This window comes from Abramis brama, assembly GCF_963993115.1.
Source record: "Abramis brama genome assembly, chromosome: 9".
Taxonomy (NCBI): domain Eukaryota; kingdom Metazoa; phylum Chordata; class Actinopteri; order Cypriniformes; family Leuciscidae; genus Abramis; species Abramis brama.
The window spans coordinates 9,854,676-9,879,531 of NC_139971.1; positions in this window are offsets into that span (position 1 = coordinate 9,854,676).

Here is a 24,856-nt window from a genome sequence, read left to right on the forward strand (position 1 = left end):
TGCTAGACATTATAAAGAGAGGCTACTCGCTACAGTTCTATCGACGTCCCCACCGCTTTACAGCGCATGTCGAGACGAAGGTGAATTCAGAAGTAGCACACCTACTTCGTACCGAGATATCAGAACTGATGAGCAAAGGGGCTATAGAGCCTTTATCTCAGGCTCAAAGCGAAGGGGGGCTGTACAGCAGATACTTCCTGGTTCCCAAAAAAGACGGGGGTTTCAGTCCCATACTGGATCTAAGACAGCTGAACAAAGCATTGACGAAACGCAGTTTCAAAATGCTCACAACCAGAAAAATCCTTGCGCATATTCGCCGAGGGGACTGGTTTATGTCAATAGATCTGAAGGACGCGTATTTTCAAATACAGATAGCGTCACGTCACAGGCGTTTCTTGAGATTCGCCTTCGAGGGACAGGCATACCAGTACACAGTCCTGCCGTTCGGCTTGTCCCTAGCACCCCGTACATTTACGAGGTGCATGGACGCAGCGCTCGCGCCCCTCAGGCTTCGAGGCATGCGAGTGCTGAACTATTTGGACGACTGGCTGATTCTAGCTCAATCACGATCAGAGCTCGTGGAGCACAGGACCATTTTACTCGATCACCTCGAGAATCTCGGTCTCAGAGTCAATTGGGCGAAGAGCTGTTTGAACCCCAGTCAAACGATATCGTTTCTGGGCACAGTTCTGGACTCGCGGTCTATGATAGCGCGGCTGTCATCACAGCGCGTGCTGAGCATTCAGCGCGCAGCGAGCTCTTTTCGCTGCGGCGCGATCGTCCCGCTCAGGGGTTTTCAAAGGATGCTCGGCCTTATGGCCTCAGCATCATCAGTTCTTCAGCTGGGTCTGCTCCGTATGCGCCCTCTGCAGTTCTGGTTGAAAGCGCGAGTACCGCGCAGAGCGTGGACGTCCAGTCAGCTTCGTCTCAGGGTCAATCAGAGCTGCGTCGCAGCTCTGGAACCTTGAAAAGCGAGCGACTGGTACCAATCAGGTGTAAGCCTGGGGATTTCCTCGAGAGTGAAAGTGGTGTCGACGGACGCCTCCACCTCGGGATGGGGAGCGCTGCTCGAGGGCAGACCGTTCTTCGGCCAGTGGTCAGAACGAGAGAAGCTCCTACATATCAACTGCCTGGAAATGCTGGCAGTGGACAACGCGTTTTCGTCCCCTAATAGAGGGCCACCACGTCTTAGTCCGATCGGACAACATGTCTGTGGTGTCCTACATAAATCGCCAGGGCGGTCTCAGGTCCCGAAACCTATACAGGTTGGCAGAACGCCTCCTGTTATGGGCCCAGCGCAACCTGCGCTCGTTGAGAGCAGTGCATGTGCCCGGGCTACACAACCTGGGACCAGACAGACTGTCCAGGAACAACATTCTGACGGGCGAATGGTCTCTACACCCGCAAACAGTCCAGCTGTTGTGGGAGAGATTTGGCAGAGCGGAAGTGGACCTGTTCGCGTCTCACGAAAACGCTCACTGCCCCGTGTTCTTTTCCAAGAGCGAAAGCGCGCTGTCCCTCACGTGGCCGCGCTGTCCGCTCTACGCTTTTCCCCCCGTCTCTCTCCTGTCTCAGGTGATAGAACGGATCAGGGAGACAAAATGTTCAGTACTGCTTGTAGCACCGTTCTGGAGGAACCAACCATGGTTCCCAGTTCTGATGCAGTTAGCAGACACTGCCCCTTGGCCAGTGCCATTGAGGAGGGACCTCCTCTCTCAGGCCAGGGGTTCGATTTGGCATCCTCACCCGGAGTTGTGGTCCCTCCACGTGTGGGCGCTCAACGGGTACCCGCTGACCTCTCAGTGGGAGTGCTAAATACTATCACTCAGGCTAGGGCTCCGTCTACCAGACGGCTCTATGCCTCGAAGTGGTCGGTGTTCTCCAGCTGGTGCACAGCTCGGGGTTTTTCACCCTTCGACTGTGGGGTGACGGAGGTTCTCTCCTTCCTACAGGAGCTGTTGGATAAGGGCAGAGCCCCTTCCACGCTCAAAGTCTATGTGGCGGCTATCGCGGCGTTCTCTAAGACAACGCTCGGTCAGTCGTTGGGAAGAAACGATTTAGTCATCCGCTTCCTCAGGGGAGCTAGGAGGCTTAATCCTCCCAGACCTCCCTCGGTCCCTATGTGGGACCTCTCTACTGTTTTGGAAGCCATGAAAGGTGATCCTTTCGAGCCTATCCAAACGATTAGCCTCAAGCATCTGTCTTTCAAGACAGTGTTTTTGCTGGCTCTTGCTTCAGTGAAGCGCGTGGGTGACCTGCACGCGCTCTCGGTGAGCGCGGCGTGCTTAGAGTTCGGGCCAAGTGACTCCAGAGTCATACTCAAACCTAGGCACGGTTACGTTCCAAAATCCCTCAACACGCCGTTTCGGGCTCAGGTCATTTCCCTGTCTGCCCTGCCGGTGTCGGGCGAGGAAGGGGACGCAAGCTCTCTTTGCCCAGTTAGGGCTCTAAGAGCTTACGTGTCTCGCTCGTCTGTTTTCAGACAGACTGAGCAGCTATTTGTCTCGTTCAGTGGACGTTCCAAGGGAGCGGCTGTTTCGAAACAGACTCTATCCAGGTGGATAGTTGATGCCATAGCGCTGGCGTACACCGCCAAGGGCTCACAGTGCCCATTGGGTGTTAGAGCGCACTCCACGAGAGGCGTCGCCTCTTCGTGGGCTTGGTCTAGTGGGATTTCCTTACAGGACATATGTATGGCGGCAGGTTGGGCCTCGCCATCTACATTTATAAGGTTTTATAACCTTGAGGTTCCCGCCTTGCAGGCTAAGCTATTGTCGGTTTGAGCGAATCAGTTCTCTCTGATCCAGACGCTGAGATCGTGAGCGCTGCGCGCTGCCGACTGTTATACTGAATGGGCAGTATTGCGTAAGACCCACATTTCCGCATTAGTTCAGGCTCTCCGCCTTGTCTATGTGATGTCATATATTGCGTCTGTGATGCTGCTATATATGGATAGAGGGATTCCCCATCCTCTCTCCGGGGCTCTCTGTGAGTCCCTATGGTAATTGTGCACTCTGTATCCTGGACTTCGCTTCCAGTTTTAGTGGTGTTGATCCCTGCATGCACGGCGTCTTACAATGGGTCCCCATTGCGTTTTTACAAACGCAGTACGAGAGACCTCTCGTAAGAGAACGTACTCGGTTACTAACGTAACCTCGGTTCTCTCTAGAAGAGGGAACGAGTACTGCGTTCCCTGCCGTGCATGTGATTCACTCTGGTTCGCTTCGGCGTTGAAAAATCAGTGAATCAGCCTTTTCGAGCTCCTTTTATAAGGCTAGGCCACACCCGTTTCGGCGGGAAGTGGCACGGAGGGCGCCCTCATTGGTCTGACGTCACCTCAGACCTCGCTCGATAGGCTAATGCAGTTGCTGCAGAGCAGCCAATGAGCGAGCGAGCCGTCTCGCCTTTGGCTGTGTGCTGCTGCAACGCGCCTTACAACAATGCAAAATTATAGGATAATTTTTTGGCTTCAGTATTTCGTGGAAAATAGTTTTTCCCCATTGCGTTTTTACAAACGCAGTACTCGTTCCCTCTTCTAGAGAGAACCGAGGTTACGTTAGTAACCGAGTACGTTTCTGTGGTCTTTGTGGACTATGCTGTTTTTTTTGTTGCTAACTGTGGTACAGATGGTGGGGGAACATCCAAATGACTATCAGTTGCAGCACACAGTTCTTCGTCACTGTCTTCATTGGATTTCTCTTCCTTTTCCATCTAATTTCCTTTACAAAGAGAGGATATTTCTTTTCCAGGTGTGTACTCAACAGTTAAAGGTCCTTCAGTAAGAAGAAATTCTTCGATTTCCTGATTATGCATGATGTCAACATTGCATTCACTTTTGATGAATCTGGTTAGGAGTGAATTGGTGATTGATAATAATAGTTCTATATTCCCTAACATAAATGTTACGTTGCCGTTGCATTTTGTGATGTAACTTGATCCTCTCCTTAAGATTTTATAAGATTGACATCTGTGAAATGGATCTTTTGGAGACATGTCATTTTGAGGAGTTTGGCATTTGGGACAGTTTCATTACACAAATTGCAGCATCTTCAACTGGTGAGGACAGGTGGTTTAGTGATACAGTATTAGGGATGGTTTTGTTTGGTACTGTAGGCGAAATTGGTGCCTTCAAAGGTGTGATGGTGGTCTGCCGTGTTGTAGTTAAAGTGAGGTTTCCATTGTACTTTCTTGTTGAAAGATTGGTGAAAGTGTAAGACTGATTGTCTGGTACCAATTCAATGTGGCCGTGACTTTATTAAAAAACATTCAAGGGTCAAGAAGACCCAGAAGCTCACCCTTAGTGTTGCTCATGGCTACTGTCTTCAATGCCCATGTGCTCAAGCAAGCCATGGGCAGGGTGCTACTTTAAGATTTAAATATTTGAGAACATTTGTATATATGCAAAATACACTCAACATGAAGGGTGTGAACACCATGTGAACAGCTTATAAAAATAGTATAATGTGATAAATGTCTATTTATTAGTTAAATGAATCATAATCCATTTGGCGATTTGGCGAGGCATGAACGCTGTAGCTCAAGACATTCTTTGTCTTCCTGTAGTAGAAACACTGAACCATATCAAAATGAACATGGATGTAATGACATGTTGATTTGATCCAGAATCACATGAACTGAGATTTTACACAGTTTCTTAATAAATGGACCCTACATCGATACTCATATGCTGATAAAATCTGGATTATCCTGTTAGATGAAATTCGTTATTTTCCATTTGTAAAGGCAAATACAACCTCAGTAATGATACTGAGCTCCCTCACAATAAAGGGCCTCTTATGCTGTTTTACATTTTGAAATTTCTGTTGTGTAATGTTGTTGTTTGAGCATGATAAAGGTCTGCAATGTCACAAAGCATAATGTCCACTCCAAAAGGGAGTTAACCCTTTATATCAGTAAGCACTGTTTCTGAAATTCCTAAAACGCTACGATTGTAGTCTTGTGTTCATCTTTTAAATAATGCTTGTCCAAGGCATTCACAAAAAAAAAAAAAGTGTCGAGGCCTGGTTAAGTTGTGTTAGTAGTGTCTCACAGTAAACTTACAGTTGTGGTAAGGTTTAGGGGCGTGACATTTCGAAACATGCTTGAAGCGGTTAACCAAACCACACTGGTCCAGCTGACCAATCAGAGCACATTATGCTTTTCGGAAGGAAAGGCTTCATAGAGACTGGAACTAAACAGGGGTGCGTTTCCCAAAAGCATTGTTAGCCAACTATGGTCGCAAGTTCCGTCATTATTAGCATAGTTTAACGAGTCGGTGTTTCCAGAAAACATAGTTCTAACGAACATTCGCTAACAGCATCGCAAAGTTGTGTAGTTGGAATGACAACTCTCGACCTGTGGTTAGAAGCAGTTTCTAGTTTGCATGACATGTGGACTCAATAAATCCTTATCTTGAGCCAAATTAGCAAACTGACATTCATTACAATCTATATCTCTTATTTAGAATACATAAAAATGCCATTTACGTCTTTTAGTTTGTCGAGATTTAAAGCACCGTTTTTGAAGTGTGCGCATGAACGAGCCTATTATTCAATCTGGAAATAAAGCAAAAATAACTTTTGTTATTTTATATTTATAAAAGTTGAATATGAAAAAAAAAGAAAGTTTTTTTGAAAAAGTCCTCAGATGCCATGTTCGTAATTTATAGCGAAACATCTAGCATTAATTCGATCTCAAACTGATTAATTAAAAGTAGTAATTACTCCACCACCTGCGTGACATTGTTAACCAACGTTGCTGAACGACCAATTTGCGACAATGCGGTTTCAGGAAACAGTCGTGACTAGCTAGTTGATTTCTTCAACGATGCATCGTACTATGGTAGTTAAGCAGCGGTTTACGTCGTTGTACGGGAAACGCACCCCAGAGCGTTACTGACAGAATGGGAAGAGAGGTGCTGCAACAATGAAAAATATTTAAAAAAAACATTCGGACACAAACTCTTACGTTACTAAGAAACTTATCTAAGAAACTTATCTTACGTTACTAAGAACAACACATTCATGAGGGTTCATGAAAGAAGTAGTAAAAAAGTTGTCAGTTGGTGCCAGTAAAAGTTTAAGATCTGAGGGGGAATCACAAATTACCTGTGTTTTCATGAAACAGAGGTCCAGGCCACTAACAGATACATCTAATGCATTTAAAAGCTCCACGAGAGTCCAAATCACCATATTTATTCATTTACTATAATCCATTAAATCCTTTAAAATTCCTTTAAAATTCCCTTGTGAATCCCGGGCCCTGACATGTGACATTTAGATCAGGTTATGCAAATGACACGAGTCCTCTCATCTGAATATGGAGTCCTGCTATGTCCTCTGCGAGAGAGCAAGGACATGCTGATTGGAAGATTGAGTCTGAATATGCAAATTCCCAAATGTACTAGTCAACTTTAAAAGCAGAATATGTAAAAGTGGTCATGCATGTGTTCCCTGACAGTCTGTCAACAATATGTGTACAGATGTATATGTGGAGAGAAGGATTTTTGAAGGGTAAAATGTGAAGTCTTTCTTTCTTTCTTGTGCTTTATGATTGAAAGTTCTATTCTAGAATCTATTTTATCAAAGTGATGTGTTTCCTCTTAGGATCCCTTGGGAAAAGCCGGTAGAGCCACAAACCTCAACTAAAAAGCATCTCTGTAGAAAATCCCTCTGGAGAATGACACCTTATAAGACACCTAACACATGCTTTAGCAACGTCCTATATATCCATGGCTATTATTAAGCAATCGTTCAGAAATAATGATTGCATCTGACCCACATTATAAACACAAATGCAACAGCGTACCTCTATGAGCCACATATTCCCTCATTTAAAATCAAACAACACATTACTCACAAGAATAATTACTCTGATATTTTCAAACTTGAACAGTCTTAATATTACCATACATCAAATGTGTATAATGATTTAGCTGAATAATTAATGGACAGAGAGAGGCAAGCCATGAGTACATTACCCTGAGGACTGCGAGAGGCATTGCAGAGAATGTTATATGTCCGCTTTCATTTGAGAAAATGCTGTGTGGAAAATACAAGCTTACATTACATCCTAATCAAGAAGAATTTTGAACAGTAGTTTGTATTACTTCCTCTCATTCATGATTTTGTGATTAATATTGTGAAATGTTGCAATGAAGATCTAAATTAAAGCAAGCCGTGGGAGGCTGTGCATTAAAGTGAGTTTATCATGGTTGAGCAGCGCAAAGCAGATAAAATATAAATAAAATAGGTTAAAATAGGTTTTGTTTTAATTTGTATAGTGAACTGTATGTAAATTATCTAAATTCACTGATTTTGTTCAAGTCATTTAGTTATTTAATACAAATATATATACAGTATATATATATATATATATATATATATATATATATATATATATATAAATCATGAATATGTACTTTTAAATTGAAAAATAGATAAATTTAAATAGATACATTTGTAATATATGATTGTTAATCTGACTATATAGTAATACATCCTGATATATTTGTAAATTGGAACATATAGTTGTATTTAAATTAGGGCTGTCAATAGATTAATGTGCTTAATGTAGCAATATTCTAAATGAACTGATTTTGTTCAAGTCAAATGCAGTGTTAATGAGAGTCAATGTTCTCTCTGCCATCTCTGATGTAATAAGCCTGGTTTTCTTTACATTAGCACTGTTTTGGAATGATTGTTTGAATGTATTCGCTTACTGGATCATTGGACTGAAAACTTTCCTGGAATTTAGCGGCTTAAAATGATTTGATTGCAAACAGAGAAGCAATTTCCGCCTACCAGGGTTACAGGTGCTTAAAATATTTAACTATATTTGAATGTATAAATATAAATATTCAGGTTTACAAGTACAAATTCAGTGTCAATAACTCAATTATACCCACAATTTTAAATTAAATACATTTTTTAATTATATCCTTTTTGATATATTGACAAAATCATTTAAAACGTAGGCTATATCTTGAACTTGCCAAAAATTTCTCGGTGGAGAAGAAAAATGGCTCTTAAAATTGGTACTTCCATTTTTGATGTGTCTGATTTTTTCCATTTGTTTTTCAAGTGGTCCATCTTCTCCTCCTTTTGGTGTCTCTGTTTCAGATTTAGGTATTTTTGTCTTAGATGGTAAACATTAAGTATGAGCAGATATATATATTATTATAATATATATTATTATTTTTTTATTATTTTTTATTTATTTTTTTATAGGACTTGCTTTCAGAGAAAAACAGCAGTCCCTAACCACAGAGGTAGCACCGATCTGAAAACAGAAGTAGGCATATTAGCGCTGTTGTACTGACTTCAATGTTCCGCATTTCAACTCCTCCACCGAATCATTACAAAATCAATGTGAGAGTAAACCGCTCTCCACCATGTGAATTTCTGTCCCTGGAACCCTGCGTTACGAAAAGTGTGTGTGCATTTGAGCAGAGTGGCTAGGCTGTGTATCTTACAATACCTTCGACAGACCTGTGGAAGATGTTGTATTGACCTCTGTCAGTTGCGCCCGCTCCACTCCAGCAGAAACGCTTTGTGTCCTCTGGGGTGGAACACTTTTAGTGGAACATCTTAATCATGGAACATGTGTCACTGGGAAGGAATTAACCGCAGAGAGGAAATCTCCCCTCAGGACAAACCACTGCTGGTGTCAGCTTCCTGCTCAGAGTGTTACAAAAACAACCGATATATAAAAACAGACACGCTGTAGGGATAAATAACACACACGTGCACAGCTCAGCTGAGATTTATGGATGAAGTTTAACCATAAAACTTCTGGTAAGTAGCTCCAGGGGCGTAATTTGTGGGGGGGTTGGGGGGGTTGGGTGGGAGATAACCCCCCCAATATTTAAATCTATGCATTACAACCCCCCCAATATTTATACTATGATCACATGAAAAGGAGGCACCAGGAGGCATACCCAAACTTCAACCCCCCCAATGTTCAAACCAAATCTACGCCCTTGAGTAGCTCATATATGGGGGAGCGGGGCTAACACTTTACCTAACACTTTTTGACTTTGTCAGTTTGTACAAATCCACTGAAATAATGGAAGTGAGTGGAAGTGAAAAGAAGTCATGATTTATTATATAAAATAATAAACACATTTTGAAGTTTGACAATGCACATACTGCAAAACAGCTATAGAAACACATTCAGATACTGAAAATAATACATAACAATTACAAAGAAATGGCAAGCAACACATTGAATATAAAGACTGAAGTATTATTTCCAGTTACACTTTATTTTAAGGTGTCCGTGTTACAGTGTAGTTATGTATTAAAGAACTGAGAAATGACAATTAACTACATGTCCTTACTGTAGAGTTAGGGCCAAGATTAGGGCGTGGTTTACGGTTAGTTGCATGTAATTATGCATAATTTACAGTAATTACTATAGTAACTATAGTATAGTAACATAATAAAATGTTACTGCATTTTAATGTAAAATGTACTTAATCTGTACTTAATCTTTATTTTATTTACAGAATTCCTTAATAATGTACACAAGTTTGAGCTTTCCTGTAGCTCAAACAGTAGAGCATTAGCGCTTGCAACGCCAAGAACATGGGTTTGACTCCCAGGGAAAGCAAGAACTGATTAGAATGTAAATGTGTACCTTGAAATGCAACGTAAGTCGCTTTGGAAAAAGGCGTCTGCCAAATGTGCAAATGAAAATGTACAATAATGAAAAGGAAAATTCTATAACACTTAATTTTAAAGTGTACTTACATGTACATGCAATTAACCATACACTCTATTCCTAACCCTGTAGTAAGTACATGTTGCTAATTAATATTACTCAGTATATATTACTTAAATATATAATTATACAGTAACAAGGACATGATAAAATAAAATGTAATGGAGCATTCTTTTTAAAATCTAGTTTAAAACACATGACAGGTTCTAGGAAATGTACTCTTTGTATTCATAGTGGGTTCATATGTTTTAGAAAAAATGTTTAAACATTTATCAGAACAATTCAAATGAATGTTTTTAAAAATGTAATGTTGTGTATCCATCAAGTTAATCAATTAACACATTTTCCTTATACCTATAATGCATATGAGTGTACACACTTAATCATTATTTTCAAAAAGAATACATAGTTCTAACGAACATTCGCCAACAGCATCGCAAAGTTGTGTGGTTGGAAAGACAGCTCTCGAGCTGTGGTTAGAAGCATAGTTTCTTGTTTGCATGACAAACTTTGTTTTCATTATTTTTTTCATTACTTTTCTACATTATTATATCATTCATTATTTATTCAAAAATATCAAGTTTTTGGGGAGTCTCACAACATGATATTTTACAACCTGAACTAACCTTTCCTTGTCATAAAAATATCAAATTTTATGATATTTTAAGACTTTTTAACCTTGACACACTTTCATGCAGGCCTGCATCCTCTTTATAAGCTCTTTATAAAATACAGATTGTTTCAAAGAAGCTTTACAGAGATAAAGAGGAAAATAATGATTCAACGATGCAAACAGAGTTTAATTCTGCTGTAAAGCAGCTCCAGAAAACAGTCATTGTTCAGCTGAGGTCAGTTCAGTGCTGATTCAGTTCTGTTCAATAGCTGTGTAAAGATCATCAAATATAAAAATGCTATAAAGCAGCTCTGGAGGAAACAGTGATGTCATCATGCAGCTCAATTCAGTTCTCATCCTACAGTCTCAGTTCAGATGCGACATGACAAATTTCCGAGGATAAAATGATGCCCCGTTCTATTTCTGACATACTCCAAGCCCTCATTCTACTTCTGATATGAAGGACAAATGGATTTGCAACAGTCGCTTTGTTGCGTCCAGTGTGGAAAGCTTCTAGCTGTTGTGGCGTGGCGGGACGTGACACCGATTGTTGTCTCTTGACTGCTGTGACCCATCTTCAGTTTCAGTTTCTTCAGTGAATCGCACCATGATTTGTCACGGTCTAGGTTGATGAAAGGAGCAAGGACTCAAGTGCAGGAACAATGGGTATTTATTAAGTGGTAAAAATAAAACAAATATACAAACAAAAACTCCCCATGGGGGGAAAACAAGGCAGGCATCAAGATTAACAGAACTACAGTATGGCAGGAAACACAAGGGAACATAGACGACAAACCAGCACAAGACTACAAACACAAGGAGACTAAATAAGGGCGCATACAAAAGAGGGTAACGAGGGAAGGCAGGTGGGGCAAATGAATCAATAATCAGGTAACAAGATGGGAGGGGCTAGACAATCGACAGGAGAGCACATGGCACAAGGAAACACATGACAAGCCATGTGCTCACAACAAACAGTACTATAACACAAGCACATGACAAACCGGGAGTGTCAGATCTCTGTCACCAAACCAAGATATAAACTAGACAAGTGACAGAACCCTGACACTCTGTGAAGCTCTGGATTGGCCGACCTGACGTGAAGAAGCTCAGGCTCAGCAGGCCTGACGCGCACGGTCTAGCTCAGCAGGCCTGACGTGAAGAAGCTCTGGCTCGGTCGACTTGACGTGAAGAAGCTCAGGCTCAACAGGCCTGACGTGAAGAAGCTCAGGCTCAACAGGCCTGACGTGAAGAAGCTCAGGCTCGGCAGGCCTGACGTGAAGATGCTCTGGCTGGGCAGGCATGACGTGACGTGACTCAGGAATGACAGCGGGCTGCTCTGGGACAGCCTCCTTGGCCGTTTCTATGAGAGCAGGCGGCTCTGGAACAACAGCAGGCGGCTCAGGGATGGCATTATACTGCCTTGGAACGGCTGTGGGCTGCTCAGGGATGGCATCCAGTGTGTAAACAGGACTAGAGGAAGCCTTTCTTGAGGTGTGTGTTGCCCAGGCATGCAGGACAGCAACTACATATAATGAGAAAAATCACCCTCTTGGCCAAGGCAGGACTGACAGGAACAGCCTCGGTGGCTGAGACAGGAAAAGTTGGCGGTCCTGGGACCACCAGGCTTGGGACCACCGAAGTCAGGTCCTCCTGGACCACCAGGCTTGGGACCGCCGAAGTCGGGTCCTCCTGGACCAGGCTTGGGACCGCCGAAGTCGGGTCCTCCTGGACCAGGCTTGGGACCGCCGAAGTCTGGACCACCAGGCTTGGGACCGCCAAAGTCGGGTCCTCCTGGACCACCGGGTTTGGGACTGCCGAAGTCTGGTCCTCCTGGGCCACCGGCAGAAGGGAAGCAACAGGAGCCCTCCTCTTCCAATGAGGGGAAGGCGATGTAGGAATAACCGCCTCTGGGGGTGCTGCAGCTTCTTCAGCCACCACTGGATAGGAGTCTGATGGGTCAAACCTTTTCTTCCTCCTCCCTCTCCCCGAAGGAGTCATCGGAGGACCAGGGACTTGGCAGTTTGTGAGGTAAATGGGAGGTGGGCCAAGAGGCGGAAGGCCACCCTCCCATCCACGATGGTAAATATAACCCACAAACTGCCAGAATGATAGTATCCCCAGCAATCCCACCTCCCAGGCAGGCACAGGCTTATTAAGGCTGGTGTTGAATGTGTCCTTTAGAACTGCATCGCTGATGTTGAGTCGCTACAAACAGCAACTGGTAAGTGAGGTCCTACACACTGTTCTCCCCTTGCCAAAGAGAAAGGAGCTTGCTACGTTTTTCCACTATCTGATGAGTGGAGGGGCAGGGAGATGGAAAAAGGAAGATACCCATTGTTTGCTGAGTCCTCAGTTGGCTGGTTCGTTCTGTCATGGTCTAGGTTGATGAAAGGAGCGAGGACTCAAGTGCAGGAACAATGGGTATTTATTAAGTGGTAAAAATAAAAACAAAAATACAAACAAAAACTTCCAGTGGGGGGAAAACAAGGCAGGCATCAAGATCAACAGAATTATGTCAGGGAACATAGACGATGAACCAGCACAGGACTGCGAACACAAGGAGACTAAATAGGGGAGCAAACAAAAGAGGGTAAAGAGGGAAGGCAGGTGGGGAAAATGAATCAATAATCAGGTAACAAGATAGGAGGGGCTAGACAATCGACAGGAGAGCATATGGCACAAGGAAACACATGACAAGCCATGTGCTCACAACAAACAGGACTATAACACAAGCACATGACAAACTGGGAGTGTCAGAGCTCTGTCACCAAATCAAGATATAAACTAGACAAGTGACAGAACCCTGACATGATTATAAGACCCTGTAGCAAGAAGAAGTTGAACAAGTCTTTAGACCCCTGCGTTCCAATGTAGCTGGCTATAGTCAGCGAAGCTCACCAGGTTTAAAACAGAGCTAGTCAGTGAAGAACTTGTCTCAAGAAGCTGAGCTGTTTGCATCTACCATCAGTCGATCCAAACATAAATGCCTGAAAAATAGCCAGAAGAATAGTCTCTGTCTACCTCTCAATCTTCCTCAAGTGTTTGCAGTTCTGACGGCCTCACTGAGCTAACAGGTAAACAACAGTTCTCCTTGTTACGCTGACCACCTAAAGCGAGCCATCTACCTCCAACTGCCTCAACATACTTAAATAAAAGATGAGTTTCTCTTGGTATACCTCATGAATGTCAGACACACTGCTTTTTCTCAGTTTCTCTAGTTTGCCTTCAGTTTAATAAGCTCCATCCATGCCCTCTACTGGATGTTGGACTTGCAATAGAGAACATATTCACAAATCAAATTAGTGACTATGATGACAAACTAGTGACGGGAAATGGTGCAACTGAGTCCAAACAGGTTGACATCGTGACAGCTATGTTCCAGTCTTCGGATATAGAGCAGGATTTTGAGTGCTGAGTTGAGGATATCTCTGAGAGAACACACACAAACATGCAGAGAGACCAACCCAGGACACCCCAAAAATTAAGCATAGAATCCTCAGCCTGTATTGAGGTCTGCTGTCCTGCAGGTGACCTGTCCTGACCGTGTGTTTGTTATCTACACCTTGCCAGCATTGCCTGCTGGTCCTGTGTCCGCCCCTTTGGCCTCCTGGGAGATCGTGTCCTGGCAAACATATCCACAACAGGATGACACTCTGACCTTGAGACAGGCATTCACTCCTCTCTGATCTTTGTCTTGCGCTGTTTACCTTTCCTCCCCTTCCCTCTCTCTGGGAATGTTTGCAATGGCATCCTGCATACTGCGCATGCTGTTTTTGCAGAATACAATATATTAAGACAGTATGCACAGATATCATAGATTCTATAGAATACCCAGACTACCAGATGAAAAGTGTTCAGTATAGAGAACCATGAGATGAGTACAATTTGCACAATGCGGTGTGCTTGACGTTTATTTCCAGTGTGATGAATTGCGATCAGCTGCGATTTTTATTCGACTGGGCTGCCAGAAATATATTTTTATACAAAACTTAAGAAAAAAAAACCCCAAACAAACAAACCCCCAAAAAAAAGAAAAAGACCTATAAAATAAACATGGAAAACATATGCATATAAAAACAATCCCTTGATGTTGACAACAGTGATTTCAACAGTTTGAAACAGTTATTGTTGCTGTTCACATAATGCTTTAAAAAAAAAAAAGCCAGAATGCACTGTGACAGTCTTGGTGGAAATACATTCTAAAAATGTAAACAATGGTGCCCTCAATTGATTTATTTTATTTTTTGTGTGAAACATTTTTACACTTATATATAAATATTACGGTGGCCGAGAGAGCTCAACGCGCTGCAAATGAAGAAAACACATGCAAACAGAAAAAAACGCATGCAAACAGAAAAAAACACATGCAAATAGAAAAAAACACATGCAAATAGAAAAAAACACCAGCGAATAAGAAAACATCTTCATCAGTTTTACAACTCACGTGCGTCCCAATACTCACAACACAACCAAATACGGAAACGCGCTGCAATTACAGAAACGCGCTGCAAAAGTTCACAACACAACCAAACAGAAACGCGCTGCAAATAGAACAGAACACAACGGAAATGTTTCCGGGGAACCCAATAAGTGACGGACGGACGGCTCGCGAGCTTTACCAGAGAGACGCGGGCTCTGGCTTTACCTATGCCCTACTCTCTTAAAAGGGCAGACGGCAGAGCCCTTGAATTGGGCACTTTGGAGGGAGCGGGGCACTTGTGTGCCATTATGTTGATGAAGGGAGCAACGAAAGACAACGTAATTTCCTCATTATTTTCACCTGGGATGTTCCCATGACAACGCAGCGCATGTCCATCAGCTGAATAGCTGTTCTTACCAGAAATATAGTATTAATGCTGTTAACATAACTGTTGCAAATAAATATACATTTTATACAACAAAGTTTTTAAAATATGTGTTATATCTTTGTGTGAGTGTCTCAACTTTAAAACTTGCCGTCTCATATTTGGACCTATAGCTACATTCTAACATTTCTTACGAAACTTATTTTAACATAACATGACAAAATGTGTTCAATGTAACTGATGTATAGATTAATGTCTTTTCCTCGTTCTTTTTCTCTATCTTTTTTATTTATTTATTTATTTTAGTCTTCAGCTCATTGTTCTTTTTAGTATTCTTATGACATTGAACATATCGCAAATACATTTTGTATATTGTATACAAAGTTGTATGTCATAAACGTGTCATCTTTGTATGTTTTGCAAAAAAATATAAAATAAATAATAATAATAAAAGTAGACAGCTGTAAGCACGTCCTAGCCGTCCGTCCGTCACTTATTGGGTTCCCCGGAAACATTTCCGTTGTGTTCTGTTCTATTTGCAGCGCGTTTCTGTTTGGTTGTGTTGTGAACTTTTGCAGCGCGTTTCTGTAATTGCAGCGCGTTTCCGTATTTGGTTGTGTTGTGAGTATTGGGACGCACGTGAGTTGTAAAACTGATGAAGATGTTTTCTTATTCGCTGGTGTTTTTTTCTATTTGCATGTGTTTTTTTCTATTTGCATGTGTTTTTTTCTGTTTGCATGCGTTTTTTTCTGTTTGCATGCGTTTTCTTCATTTGCAGCGCGTTGAGCTCTCTCGGCCACCGTAAAATATATATTATGAAGTAAATTTGAATAGCTACATTTAGTACCATTACAAATAACATTGAGTAGACCCAATGAGTTAAGGTAACTCAAAAAAAAAAAAACATATTTATGAGTAATGCAAACTCTGTCACGGTGCGTGCAGGCAAATGAAGACCAGTAAGGCAAAAGGTTCAAATAGCCTACTAAAGTGTTTTACTCAAACAATAACTCAGGAGAATCAAACAAACAGAATTCACACGCCAACATTGACGAGAACCGACAAACACTGAAGGAAAACACAGGGCTTAAATACATAGGGACTAACAAGAAAATTAACAGGGCACAGGTGAGTGAAATTACTAATTAGACAGACTGAGGAAAACTAGGTTATGCCTGGTTCAGATTACACGATTTTAGCCCGATTTTGGCACGATCCGTTTGACGTAGGGTGTCGTGGGGATTCGCAAACGACAACTGGCGTCGAGACGCAAGATTCTATCGTTTCATCTGCGTGTGTGAGTGCGTGTTAGGCTATGTGAGTGAGCGTGTGTATGTGCGAGTGAATGAGTATGTGAGACGGCTCGCGATGACTGGTTGGAAAACAACGTGTAGTCTGACATGTTTCTTGTCCACGACTTGACAAGATTTTTAGGAGTCAAAATCGTGTAATCTGACACAGTGACTATCGTAACAGACAAAAAAATCGTGTAATCTGAGGACTAAACCAAAAACACAGAAACAGGGTATAGAAGAAACTGAATGCAATAAAGACAGTCCAAAACACAAACGGAAACGTGACAAACTCATTTTGGAATCAGTGATAATTGTAGTTCATGAAACTGGTCAGTATAATTTCTCCATTCACAATTATTTTCATTGAAATTTAACACAAATAATAAGTATATATTTTTTAGTAAAATACTAAATACTAAACTATTTCTTTTCATGTAAAAAATATATTTTTTAATAGAATTAAGTTTTTGACTAAATTAACTGTTGGATTTTTGGATTCACATAAATGATATGCAGAGATGCATAGTTGTATATTATTGTGATATTTACAAAGCCACTAAAGTATTTAGAGTGTAAACTTGAAATGTATTAATATACTTAATATCACAACTGAAAAGTATTGGTATAAATTGTTCAACACTAAAAATGTGCTATTTTTTTTTATCTTCATTAGATTATGTCATCAGCATAGAAACATTCAAATGTCAAACTTGACATTTGAATAATTTGTGAGTCATGCTTGCTTAATGCTATTTACGTTGCATGCCTATGTAGGCGGCAAAAAAAAAAAAAAGACTCCTAGGTTTTAGAATAGAGCAACAATATGCAGTTCATAATACACTCTGCAATTGTAGAGTACGTAGTATGCTAGTATTCCATTCCAAACATATAGGTATATCTTAATTTCCTCCATTTTGTTCTATTTCTGCTGGTGGCCATACCTCTCCTGATGTCTTGGGTCTGTTTATTCTTTTTTTTTCCCCCATCTACTCCATCTCTTCTCCCCCTCCCTCATCTGGAGACTGTGTCCCGCTTGGCTGACGTTAGTGGCGTGTGTGACAGGGTTCATTCAGCATCGGGATTAGCTGTCAGACCGCATGTGTTCACTGCCACGGTAAACAAATGGACAAGTCTGTTCAGACACGGCAGCTAGTTTTACTTGCCAGCGCCTTCGTAATCAGTATATGACAGTTACTAAATACTCAACTGCAAATCATTTACAGAATGTCCCTACATGCTCTTAGTGTTGTGTCATGAAGATAAAATTGTGTCTGCTTGACTTATTATAACTTTTTAGGTTGACCTTTTTGACCTTTATGCTTGGAATAAAATATTAGCATACTGCTTACTGTATAATCCTCAATATAGGCCTATATATACACCTTCCGGCCACTTTATTAGGTACACCGTGCTAGTACCGGGTTGGGCCCCTTTTTTCCTTCAGAACTACCTGAATTCACAGATTTAACAAGGTCCTGGAAACATTCTTCAGATTTGGTCTATATTGACATGACAACATCATGCAGTTGCTGCAGATTTGTCGGCTTCACATACATGATGTGAATCAGAAGATGGGTACATATTGTGGTCATAAAGGGACAGACATGGTCAGCAACAATATTCAGGCTGTGGCGTTTAAACAATGCTCAATTGGTTCTAAGCAGCCCAAAGTGTGCCAACAACATATCCCTCACACCATTACACCAGCAACACTAGCAGCCTGAACCGTTGATACAAGGCAGGATGGATCCATGCTTTCATGTTGTTCATGCCTAATTCTGACCCTAATATTTGAAACTCACAGCAGAAATCGAGACTCATGAGACCAAGTTTTTCCAATCTTTTATTGTAACAAGTGGTTATTTGAGTTACTGTTGCCTTTCTATCAGCTCAAACCAGTCTGGCCATTTTACTTTGACCTCTGGCATCAACAAGGCATTTTCGCCCACAGAACTGCCATTCACCGGATATTTTCTCTTTTTCTGACTATTCTCTATTAACCCTTGAGATGGTTGTGCATGAAAATTCCAGTAGATCAGCATTTTCCGAAATACTCAGACCAGCCCGTCTGGCACCAGCAACCATGCCATGTTCAAAGTCACTTAAACCATCTTTCTTGGCTGATTAGTTATTGTTAATGAGCAGTTGAACAGGTGTACCTAATAAAGTGGCCGGAGAGTGTATATGAAATGTTTAACATTACATACTACATAATGTTTTACATATAATGTACACTGTACCAAGTGTATACTGAAAAAAAAATGAAAAAAAAGAAAGAAAAAAAACCCCTGAATGTATCTTATTGTCAGGATTATGTTCTGTTCAGTGTGTTTTAGTTCTGTTTTCTTGTGTGACCTAGTTTCCAGTTTGTTCCCTTGATTAATCATTCAGTTCACCTGCCATTAAATTAATTGTTGTATTCTGTTTCCTGAGTCCTCCTTGCCTGATGGATTTATTGGGTTAAAGACTGTTTTACTGATCTCATTCATCTTTGTGCGATTGTACAGCCACCTGTGACACTTATGTGTTTTGTCTTTAATAATAAATAAAAAAATAGATAAACAAACAGAAACAAAGGCTCCTTGGGGCCAATGCAAGTTAAGGTCTGTTTTTGACTTCCACCTCATTATGTAAAATATTATTCATTTTATTAATTTCAGCTTGTGGACTGTCATGCATATGGAAATGTTTTTTTCCCCAGTTAAAGCTGCATTAGCTGTGTTCATTGCAGTAGGGAGAGAGATTGCCTCGGCACACAAATGCTTTATGAGAATTCAGCATCAGTATCTGTCTCTGTCAGAACACAAATCGCAAAGAGGAGAACACTTTATTGCTTATATCTATCACTGGGTTCAGGGGGTGGGCTGTGTTAATGTTTTGGTGTGGTGGTCTTCAATAAAATGAAGCGTATTGAATCGAGGCAAACACGGCAAGTGTCCAGCACTGTTCCTCCTTAATGTTGTGCTTAATTTTTGATGAATTCAGTAATAGAGTTTTGCAGGATGTATCGGGTCTTCTGATGTGCACAGAGCTCACATAAAATACATTCATCTGCAGAAACCGAGACAGAAAATGAGATGGATTCGGTTAAAATGGCAAGAGGAAGATGGAGGGTTTTATACAGCACTCTTCTGAGTAATCAAAGAAAGATATTAAAGATATACCTGTGGTTTCATGCTGTAGCCCAGAGCCACACACGAGTTGCCTAGGGAAGTATCTTTATAGAGACAGAGAAAGAAAGATTAAAGGAAAGTTTTTCAGGGAAGGTAGTCAGGAATCTGTAGCAGCCAAAATTATATTTGAATTACACTCCCTCTGAAACCAACCACTGATACTCTTATCCTGAACAATATAGTAGTCTATAGTATGTCCACTGAATTCAATATGAAATGAAAATGAATGAAAATCCCATTTACTTTGTTAATGCACGTTATTTTACTTAATATTGTTGAATAATGTTTTTATTTAATTAACATTACTGGCATTTAAGTATATATATTTTTTATTTATTTATTTATTCTCTATGTATTTTGTTTTGTTTTCATTGTTATTCTATTTGATGTGTGTGCATTTATGCTTTGACAGTTTGTATGCAAAACAAATATGTTAGTAAAGTACTCAAACTTAAATTTGAGGAAAAAAAAGAGACAAATCAAACCATTGAAATCGATGAACAGTGAATTTAAAAAAGAGGCTTTCAAAAATATAGAAATGCTTGATTAATCTTCATAACAACTAATTTGGTTTATGGAGGATCAATGCTTTTGCTCTAGTATAAAAGCCTCCAGCACATGTGTGAACTGTATGCCCTGCTGAAAAATCCAGAATAAACCAGTATGAATACCATGTTGGTCCAAGCTGGTTTATGCTGGTTAGAGCTGGTATAGTGCTGATCTAGTTAGTGGACCAGCATAGTGATGCTGTTCTCAAGCTAAACTGAGCTGGTGTAGCTGGACCACCAGCACTCTCGCTTCCCATGCTGGGGACCAGAAAACCAGCAAGCAGCATCCTATTCTGGTTCCAGCATGCAAAACATACCATATGCTGGTGACCAGCAATCCTGGATTTTTCAGCAGAATGTCTGCTCAGATTTTGCAACATTTTTGGCACCCAATGTTCCCACAAGGACAGTAAAACCTGATATCTAAAATTGTGTAGAGCATTAAACAGCACTGAGGAAACAAGCAAAATAACATATTAGGCTAAATAATGACTTTATGAATGTTCGGCATGGAAATGCAGTCAGATTTTCGGATTTCTGCATTTTCGTCTTTTCAGACCAATGCATTAAATAATGGCAGACTGGTGGAATAAAAATACAGGTTCACTCTATAATAGTCAATAAGTGCCACTAATAGTAGGTTTTGCTTCGCAAAACACTGTCTGAGCACCACCAAGTCGTGTAACAGCATGTGACCAAAAGCGCAAATCTAATTGTTTTGTCAGTTTTCTTAGCAGTGCGATGCTAAAGCGATTAGAAAAAAAAAAAGATAAACATTTGTCGAGCTGACGGCATGCAGATGTTCATGTCAGACAGACGCATTAACAGCCATTCATTCAAATCAAAATGTTTACCGCACCAAATATTCGCCTTGATGTGAACAGGCCTTAAGAGGGCATCACGCATACATTCATATATTTACCTTGTCGCCTCTCTTTTTCTCCGCCTCTGTTTGCAATGTCGTTCCTCTGCCGATCATGCTAAACAATAAGGGATGCTAATTTCAGCTCTGCTGCTAACTTCCTTCAGCAGCTAATTACAGCCAATTAAGTGGGAGACTGTCAGAGCCGATGGCTCTGCCTTCTGATTGGTATTGTTCCAGTGATTTCTAAGAAAAGAGAATCTCACACTCAGAAAGAGAGAAAGGGAGAGAGAGTACGCAATGCTCGACTGTCTGTGGATGATCTCATTTTCAGTTCATTTCTCACTCCTTAGGACACTGACAGCATCTACTAATGAACACAAGACCACCCTTTATGTGACAGAGAGAAAGAAAGAGCAGACGAAAGAGTGGAGGATAATGATCTTTCTGCAGAGCCTCTCAGGATGTGCAAAACATTTGTTTCCTGTGGAGGACAATGATGTTGTCCCCCCCCCCCCAAATCCCTCTAGTAATAAATGTGGTGGGTGTAATTCTATTTCCAGTATGATTCCCCTCTGTGTGTCTTTAATTGCGTTCTTGTGTTCGTTTCATGCCACTTGCCAGTGTCTTGCCTTTTTACAGATGAGGTTGGGTTTAATGATGTCTGTCCAAAGATTTAGACCAAGATCGTGGAACAACAGTGAATGTAATTGAATGGAAAAAGATAATTAAAGCAGCTGAAAGCAGTTTATTTATTTATTTTGGAATACCATGAATAAAATGTTCCTACTATCTGAGATAATCACACCCACCTCTGTGACAGCCCTATCCACCTTATTCCTGACGAACTTACTGCGTTTTGAATTATGGGTGGCACTTCCGGTTTGGGGAAATTCCATTCAAAAAGGCTGAAATGAATCATTTCAAATCATAAGGTTGCCCTACAAATAAAGCTGATCCATCAATGTTCCTTCATGAATTATTTTCAGGCATCATGAGAATAACATTATACTTGGTATTTTAACGTGACATGTTATAACAATATCTATGGTAACAGCTCTTTTAAGGCACTGCTTTCTTTTCCTCATGATTATTTTCTTTTTTCCCTTTGCAATCCGCTGAAAAAGTGTGAAAAAGGTCAACATATACTGCACATTTGTGGTCTGATCTCCCAAATTTAATTTGCGATATATTCCATTAATAATTCACTGGAATGCAAGAAGAATCTCTCGTTATTCTCCCGGGGAAATGCAATTTGCAATCTGTCAAAATGATGGAAATCAGTTTGAAATAGTATCACGTAATGCTGAAGTTAATGAACATTTTTGATTAAGGCAACATAAGTTAATAATAATACAGATATTACTACAGTGATATTTAACCCGTCCGTTATTGCTGTGGAAAGAATTGTGCTTTTGGGGTTGAAAGTACCCTGTTGATGCTTTTACACTTTTAAATTTCCTTTTAATGTTCGATGGTTGAAGGTTGAGTAGATTAATGTCATCTCACTGTGACACTTTTTTAACGTATTTAACGTAGCCTTTCACTGATTGTTTACAGCTTAACCAAAGTTTCACCCACACAAATCGTCATGGGCGCGTAGGAATAATGTGGATAGAGTGGTGCAGTTATGACGTCAGAACCATTAAAAATGTACATTTTTACTAGTAACTAGATAAGACAGCTTGGTGTGTGCAGTGTATGTTATAGAACAAAACGTCAAAGTATTGTCAAATTATGTTTACCACAGGCTTTATTTTACTTGTAAATTGAAAAACCCCATTATAAATCGTGCTCCCGCAAAAGGGATATATAGTGTAACGCAATAACCTTAAACCATTTAAGTTTAAAAACTAATATTTATGAACTTATTCAGCTGACATAAAGAGAAGATTTGTTAATATTAATTTAAACAATAAATCCACTTATTGTGTAGCTGAAACTTAATTAAATTGCATGAAATCATGTCTGTCATGACAACTCTCTGAGTGTTTGGCATGGTATTGGATATGACAATGTTAATATGTTCTGTCTTGGCGGAATAGATCTGCTACGCTGTTGTTACTGCTGTTGCTGTTGATTATTGCTGTTACAGAGCAAGTACGGGACTTGCTGCTGCTAATACATACACGACACGCTGCTGTGAGCAAGTAAGACATGCTGCTGCTTTACAATATTCATACATGAATTACTTGTAGCAGATCTATACAGGTGGAGCTGGGGAAGGTGGGGAGTTTCTGAAAGCATGCTACAAACTGCGATAGCAAATACTTGACCAAGTTTGAAAGTTGAGCAGCAAGCTCATTGGCTGCTGATGCAACAGGAACAAATCAGCTGAGCCCTGTAGAGAACAATATGATTTCTGGCAGACTGACCGATCAGCCTGCATCGAGGATCATCAAGATTAGGACCTTTTATTTTGCACTGAACTGTATCTGTTGTAAAATCACACTTTATAATAATGGTCTGTCATTAATAAGTAACTATGCAGGAAGTAATGAAGGACTAATGAGTAGTTCTGCATTAACACTTCAGCTACTACTATTAACTAATAAAGAAACAAGCTTAACTAATCAGTAAGTAATATAAAATTTAAGAGATTATTCCTTATTAGGTAATCAATAATTACTTAATGAGATTAGCTTCATTAATAACTATTAACTAACTGACAAATTATAAAGAACATTATCGTGTGTCTGAGACGTAATCAGTCATCATTTTTACTATGAAAATAGTCATAAAATACATCACTATTTACTCAAGTGTTACCTAGTCACTATGCAGGAACTACTAGTGATCTGGACCATTATTTTAAAGTGAAAAACATGTTTAGTCCTTGAAGAGTGACTAGGTAACACTTGAGTAAGTAGTGATTAATTTTATGACCATGTTGAAGGTAAAAAAAGATAATTGCTAACGTCTCAGACACGATAATGTTGTGATTAGTAATTAATTAGTAATTCTTTATAAGTTGTCATTATTACTTATTAGTTCTTAATGTGCCAATCTCATTCAGTAATTATTGATTACCTAATAAGGAACTATCTTAGTCCTAAATTCGATATTACTTATTGATTAGTTAATATTGTTTCCATATTAGTTAATAGTAGTAGCTGAGGTGTTAATGTAGAACTACTCATTAGTCCTTCATTACTTCCTGCATAGTTACTTATTAATGACGGACCATTATTATAAAGTGTTACCAATCACTGTAATGAATGGTCTTGTGGCATATTGCTTTAATAATTTTATATAAAATGTTTGAATGTAATTGATATATGTTCAGTGCTGATGCATGGTTTTCTGACTGATTGAGTTTCTGAGTGTTTATCGGAGTTAAGCAACCAAATTTGTCATGTCAGGGTCCTACAGTGTTTGTTGATCGTATATCTGGGAGATCTAAGAACTTGTGTATGTGTTTGTGTGTTTCCTGTAGTTTATTCTGAAAAAGCTGCTGGCTAGAGAGAAGCGCAAACACTTTCACTCAAAATCCAACAGACCAACAGCTTATATATTAAACTCAAATTCATTTTAAGATGAAAAGAAAATAATTTAATCAATGGTTTCTCTCTCTTACAAGCCTGTGGCAAATCAGATTCAGTGCATCCAGGAGGAAGGGTAGTGTGGTGCTGTTGTTTACGGACTGTTTGTTGTTTATTTACAGCAGTGCACAGATGTTTGTTGATGAGGAGAATGCTCCAGAGACTTCTGGAATACACAACACATGCGTTACCACTCCTGCCCCTTCATGGACTTCATGTATAATAAGAGGAAAAACAATATGTTACTTTCAATCTCTCTCTCTCTCTCTCTCTCTCTCTCTCTCTCTCTCTC